The sequence below is a fragment of the Schistocerca cancellata genome, unplaced genomic scaffold (genome assembly GCF_023864275.1).
Source record: "Schistocerca cancellata isolate TAMUIC-IGC-003103 unplaced genomic scaffold, iqSchCanc2.1 HiC_scaffold_754, whole genome shotgun sequence".
NCBI lineage: Eukaryota > Metazoa > Arthropoda > Insecta > Orthoptera > Acrididae > Schistocerca > Schistocerca cancellata.
The window spans coordinates 7179318-7186171 of NW_026046765.1; positions in this window are offsets into that span (position 1 = coordinate 7179318).

The following is a 6854-nucleotide window of genomic DNA, read 5'->3' on the forward strand; positions in this document are numbered from 1 at the left end:
TGGTCAAGGCCACCACGCGGCCATGGCGTACGTCCTACCAGTCATGCAGGCGGGATGAGGTTCTCCTCACTCGCCTCCGCAACGGGCACAGTCCCTTGTTGTTGTTGTTGTTGTTGTGCTCTTCAGTCCTGAGACTGGTTTGATGCTGCTCTCCATGCTACTCTATCCTGTGCAAGCTTCTTCATCTCCCAGTAACTACTGCAACCTACATCCTTCTGAATCTGCTTAGTGTATTCATCTCTTGGTCTCCCTCTACGATTTTTACCCTCCACGCTGCCCTCCAATACTAAATTGGTGATCCCTTGATGCCTCAGAACATGTCCTACCAACCGATCCCTTCTTCTGGTCAAGTTGTGCCACAAACGTCTCTTCTCCCCAATCCTATTCAATACTTCCTCATTAGTTATGTGATCTACCCATCTAATCTTCAGCGTTCTTCTGTAGCAGCACATTTCGAAAGCTTCTATTCTCTTCTTGTCCCTTAACGCATGGTTTTTTACTCCGGCGGGAGGACCCCCCAATCTGCAGTGCTTGTGGCGTCCAGATTGCTGTCCGCCACATTTTAATTGACTGTCCTTTATTCTCTTACCATAGGTCGATGATTCCCTTGCCACCGGATTTGCCCTCTGTTTTGCAAGACGACGCAACGACTGTGGTTAAGGTCTTACGGTTTTGTGTCCTGTCCAATTTGTTGCCTCGGATTTTAGGGAGAGGTTTTTAATGTGCTGCTGGGTGACTGGCTCACCCAGGTTTTAGGTAAGAGGTCCGCCAGTCACGATTACCTACTTGTTTCACTTCGATTTCTGTTCTCTTTTCCTTGTGTTTCCTTTCCTTTTTTAGTGCGTTTCTTCTCCTCTTGTTTTGCCTCTGTATGTGAGGATTTGGAACTGCGTCAGGTCTGTGTCTTTTAGCCTTTCTCCTTGTTTGCTGCCCGTCTTCGTCCCTTCACCGCATGTGTTCCTGTTTCTATGCGTTTGGGCGCTGATGATCATGCCAGAAAACCTCAAACCCCCCCCCCCCACCCGCACACACCATCCAGCACTACTCGACTCATTAATCGAGTCCATGCCACGTCGTGTTGTGGCACTTCTGATGTTAGGAACGTGTATCAGTATCTTTGGCTGTATATTGTATTGTCTCAAAGCGGTGCAGAAGCTAATGACGAGCATCGGCTTCGACACTAGCTGAAAGTTTCAGCCTATTCCTCAAAATTTCCCAGTTTCCGGCTTGTGCTATCAGGCAGTAGTCTGTGGCCGCGTAAATTGTTAAATGGTTTCCAGCTGTAATTGTCAGATCCATGCCTTGAGAGTCGCTTAGCTGCTGTGCAAGAATTCAGCTATCATGTTCAGTACACTGGGTGATCACCTATTGCTAAATAACATCACAGTGTTAGTGACACCCAACATCATTAGGCTCTCGCCGTTGGTTTCCATGCAGACATTAAAGGCGCAAAAAAATAAGAGGCAGAAGACGAAATGAGGCAGACATATCAGCCATATTTAGGAAATAGAACCACAACGAACGTTGTCAGGAGTCAACTACACGCAACAAGCGGCTACACGGGTAGCAGGGGTTGTGTGGCGTGGGCTGGACGGTTTTTTAGGTTAGGTGGCCTTGGGCAAGTACAGAAAGGGCAACAGCCTCAACGGGTGCGGGGCAAAGTCAGGACATACGGGGACCAAGCAGCTATCGGTATTGTAATTGTAAAATGTCGAAGCTGCGTTGGTAAAGTACCGGAACTTCAAGCGCTGATAGAAAGCACCGAAGCTGAAATCGTTATAGGTACAGAAAGCTGGCTGAAGCCAGCGATAAATTCTGCCGAAATTTTTAGAAAGGCACAGACAGTGTTTAGAAAGGATAGATTGCATGCAACCGGTGGTGGAGTGTTCGTCGCTGTTAGTAGCAGTTTATCCTGTAGTGAAGTAGAAGTGGGTATATAAATGACCTAGTAGATAGCGTCGGAAGTTCCATGCAGCTTTTCGCGGATGATGCTGTAGTATACAGAGAAGTTTCAGCATTAGAAAATTGTAGCGAAATGCAGGAAGATCTGCAGCGGATAGGCACTTGGTGCAGGGAGTGGCAACTGACCCTTAACATAGACAAATGTAATGTATTGCGAATACATAGAAAGAAGGATCCTTTATTGTATGACTATATGATAGCGGAACAATCACTGGTAGCAGTTACCTCTGTAAAATATCTGGGAGTATGCGTGCGGAACGATTTGAAGTGGAATGATCATATAAAATTAATTGTTTGTAAGGCGGGTACCAGGTTGAGATGCATTGGGAGAGTCCTTAGAAAATGTAGTCCATCAACAAAGGAGGTGGCTTACAAAACACTCGTTCGACCTATACTTGAGTATTGCGCATCAGTGTGGGATCCGTACCAGATCGGGTTGACGGAGGAGATAGAGAAGATCCAAAGACGAGCGGCGCGTTTCGTTACAGGGTTATTTGGTAACCGTGATAGCGTTACGGAGATGTTTAACACACTCAAGTGGCAGACTCTGCAAGAGAGGCGCTCTGCATCGCGGTGTAGCTTGCTCGCCAGGTTTCGAGAGGGTGCGTTTCTGGATGAGGTATCGAATATATTGCTTCCCCCTACTTATACCTCCAGAGGAGACCACGAATGTAAAATTAGAGAGATTAGAGCGCGCATGGAGGCTTTCAGACAGTCGTTCTTCCCGCGAAACATACGCGACTGGAACAGGAAAGGGAGGTAATGACAGTGGCACGTAAAGTGCCCTCCGCCACACACCGTTGGGTGGCTTGCGGAGTATAAATGTAGATGTAGATTACACAAAGGTTATAATCTCTACATTGTCTTCGATCATGGTAGGCTGTGGATTCTTTTTTATAATGTTGCGTCTGCAGCGTGGTGTATAGCAATTGTCTTTCTGTTTCTTGGTGTGTTGCTCTGTTGTTTAATATCCGTTAGTGGTACGCAAGATCGCGGCTATTATTTCCTATTTATGTGACGTCGCAAAGCTGGTAGTTGCGCTATTTGCGCGTTGGACGTGTTTATGTCGTAATGTGCGTCGGTAGTACTCTACTGCGCCATTATTTATTTCCTGTTCTAGGGCGCCGCCAGCCTGTTGCTTGGCCCTGTTTGCGTGCAGGGGCGTTTAGGCTGTAATGGCCGTTAATAGCACATACTGCGCGGGTGCCATGTCCTAGTAGATGCATCGCAAAGTTTCAACTGGCACGTTTCAGCGTAATACCTAGACTTCCGCTTCCTGCTTTACCTTTATTTTCCTCTACTCCATTTTATACTTTTACGAAGCAGTTGTTATGACTCACGTTGGATATGTAAATCGTTGGTGCACATTTATCAAAATTGCACTTTAAATCTGCCTCACTAGGATTCCACCCTTTTTATAGGCTCTCTAAGTTGTGTTATACGTAAACTTATGTGAGTGGCATGTGTGTTAATGAAGTTTGTTATGTTGTAGCCAATACATAGAATCATTAGTTGACTAAACTGAGATGCCTCATTATAGTTTGATGAGTGCTTGTTTTATTTTATCCATTTTCATTAAGTTGGTACTTACGCTGTTCGTGGTCATGTTTCTTCTGTAGTTGGTGGTGGAAGCTTTTAGACGTTTCTGTTTATAATATTCTAAACTTGCTCTGCGTTACAATTGTAGCGTTAAGGTTCCACTGACTAGAAGATCTTGTGACTGTGTAGTATGTAATTTTGTAATCGAACTTTTACGAGACTTTTGCTTTCACCATGTCTAATTCCATTATCAGTGTTTCAAGAATTTCGTTGTTCATGTTTTTTTTTTTTGTTCTTTTATTTTAACACTAGGACTTTCCATTCAGATAGGACTTTATTGATGTACAGACTCTGTGTTTCTACTCTGTCATGCTTAATTGTGATAACCCTAACTGATTTTTCTAATGGTGCTTAATTTGTAAATTATGTAAATTTACAGTTCGAGGAACTGTAGGTACCATGTACATCCAAGTAATCTATGTCGAAAATGTTTCATTTCAATCTCGCCTTGCTAATTATTTCTGGTGACCTGTAGTTTACAGTGCAAGTAAAAGCTGAAAATCAGAAAAATCGTAGTCACTTTCTAATTTGGCGCAAATAGTTCTTAAATACTGGGTGCCTCACCTCACTTGTGTATGTCATTCATTGAAGGTTAATAAGTGTGTCGCACTGTATTGTAATTTTCTGGATTGCCACTCAAGTGGATATCAATAGTTATGTGTATGCTAACTTGCTTCCCTGCCAGTATTTGGCTTACATAATTATTATTACCGCTACCGACCTGCCCTTGAAGGCCTTACTCGTTACCTGTACTGCATTTGTGTTTCTTACTGGTCTGCATTGTAATAAAGTTTGCATGTTTAAAATTGTTTATATTCTCTGACCCCAGTAACTTACCATTTCCCGCGTCCGGCCATCCTGATTTAGGTTTTCCGTGATTTCCCTATATCGCTCCAGGCAAATGCCGGATGGTTCCTTTCAAAGGGCACGGCCGACTTCCTTCCCTAATCAGATGAGACCGATGACCTCGCTGTCTGGTCTCCTTCCCCAAACCAACCAACCAACCAACTTACCACTTTCCCATACTCCGTGAGTCATGTCCTTCATTTTCATTGACGTCACGAATACGAAACTAATTTCACACGTCCGCATGAACGTTCTGAGCGTTGAACTGAAATGAGGCAGCTTGGGTATGGGTGTATAAAGAGCACGTTAGGCATTAAAAGCGCCACCTAGCGTTTTTCCTTGTTTAATTAGTCCAGGGTGGAAACTTTTTGGAATGTCGGGAGTACACTGCCCAACAAAGAAATAATGCTCTGCGGCTGGTCCCGGCGGAGGATCGCGTCCTCCCTCGGGCATGGATGTCTGTGTTTGTCCTTAGGATACTTTAGGTTAAGTATTATGTAAGCTTAGGGACTGATGACCTTAGCAGTTAAGCCCTATAATATTTCACACACATTTGAACAACAAAGAAATAATGAAGCACTCACAATGGGTGGAGGAAACACAGAGAAATATGATAGGTTGAGAAGGTTTGCGATGTTATTACAATTTTTTCAGAATCAAATTGAATTTACGTAGAAATTAACAACTTGACGCTAGATCTCACTAGAGTGTCACAGCTCACCTGGCATGGATGCACACACTGATCCTGTTGGGAAAGATGTCATAACGCCGTAGTATCCTCTCCTGAGGAAAGATGGTCCACAGATACTGTAGCTGGTCGGTGGTATCCTAGCTATTGGCTCTTCGACAGTTAGCATCTGATCTGCTCCCACACATGTTGTATTTGAGGCAGATATTGGAACCTTGCTGGCCGCAGCAGCACCTCAGTTTCATGGAGACACTTGATGGGGAAACATCGCGTGTGTAGACAAACATAGTTCTGTTGGCAAATGGAACCACGATTTTGTAGCATCAAAGGCAACACGTGAGGATACAGGATGCCCGTGGTGTATTGCTGTGCTTGCTGTGCCCCTGCCCCCGCCCCCAGTCTGTACCACTCTGTATCAGCTGTGACCTAAAATTACACTTAATGCCTCACAACATCATGATGCCAAGGTTGACCCTGATGCCTCTCTCTGTCCAAAGAATGAGACCCCTCCCAGGGTTACTAGCACATATATCAAAAAAGGTAATTCGGATTAGTGCACATCTGTACGTCATCAGTCAACACAATGCGACCTACACCTACACCTATATCCATGCTCCGCAAGCCACCATACGGTGTGTGGCGCAGGGTACCTTGAGTACCTCTATCGGTTCTCCCTTCAATTCCAGTCTCGTTCGTGGAAAGAAAGACTGTCGGTATGCCTCTGTGTGGGCTCTAATCTCTCTGATTTTATCCTCATGGTCTCTTCGCGAGATATACGTAGGAGGGAGCAATATACTGCTTGACTCTTCGGTGAAGGTATGTTCTCGAAACTTTGACAAAAGCCCGTACCGAGCTACTGAGCGTCTCTCCTGCAGAGTCTTCCACTGGAGTTTATCTATCATCTCCGTAACGCTTTCGCGATTACTAAATGATCCTATAATGAAGGGCGCTGCTCCCCGTTGGATCTTCTCTGTCTCTTCTATAAACCACATCTAGTACAGATCCCACACTGGTGAGCAATACTCAAGCAGCGGGCGAACAAGTGTAATGTAACCTACTTCCTTTGTTTTCGGATTGCATTTCCTTACGATTCTTCCAATGAATCTCAGTCTGGCATCTGCTTTACCGACGATCAACTTTATATGATCGTTCCATGTTAAATCACTCCTAATGTCTACTCCCAGATAATTTATGGAATTAACTGCTTCCAGTTGCTGACCTGCTATATTGTAGCTTAATGATAAGGGATCTTTCTTTCTATGTATTCGCAGCACATTACACTTGTCTACATTGAGATTCAATTGCCATTCCCTGTACCATGCGTCAATTCGCTTCAGATCCTCCTGCATTTCAGTACAATTTTCCATTGTTACAACCTCTCGATATACCACATCATCATCTGCAAAAAGCGTCAGTGAACTTCCGATGTTATCCACCAGGTCATTTATGTATATTGTGAATAGCAACGATCCCACGACTCTCCCCTGCGGAACGCCTGAAATCGATCTTACTTCAGAAGACTTCTCTCCGTTGAGAATGACATGCCCAATGGAGAGAAGTCATTTATCAGCAGTCCCAGTTGTAGCAGTACTACAAACAAAGTTGTTTGTGTTGTGGCGTTGACTGAAGCTTAGCCATTGGATGGTAATTATGTTGCAGGTAATCCATTATTTGTTCCCGAATGGCAGGCCCAAATCTGATGGTGTGATGATGTGCTTCATGCACAATACAGTGATCTCCCTTCTGGTGGTCAGATGTG